A 263-nucleotide genomic window follows, 5' to 3' on the forward strand; every position below is an offset into this window, starting at 1 on the left:
CCAGTTTGGATGTTCACCTTCCTAGACCAGGATGGAGGGGGGAGGACTTCGGACTTTCCACAGGGCAGGGAACCCTGATTGCTCTTCAGACTCGAGAGGGAGGGGGAGAAGAGGGGGGTGAGGGTGGGAGGAGTGGGAGGCTGGGAGGTGGCGGAAATTTTTTTTTTCTTTCTCAATAAAAAAAAAAGTTCTTTGGTAGAGTTCTTGGGGTTGCTTATGTACACTATCATATCATCTGCAAATAACAATAGTTTAACTTCTTC

The sequence above is a fragment of the Microtus ochrogaster genome, assembly GCF_000317375.1.
Source record: "Microtus ochrogaster isolate Prairie Vole_2 chromosome 14 unlocalized genomic scaffold, MicOch1.0 chr14_random_3, whole genome shotgun sequence".
NCBI lineage: Eukaryota > Metazoa > Chordata > Mammalia > Rodentia > Cricetidae > Microtus > Microtus ochrogaster.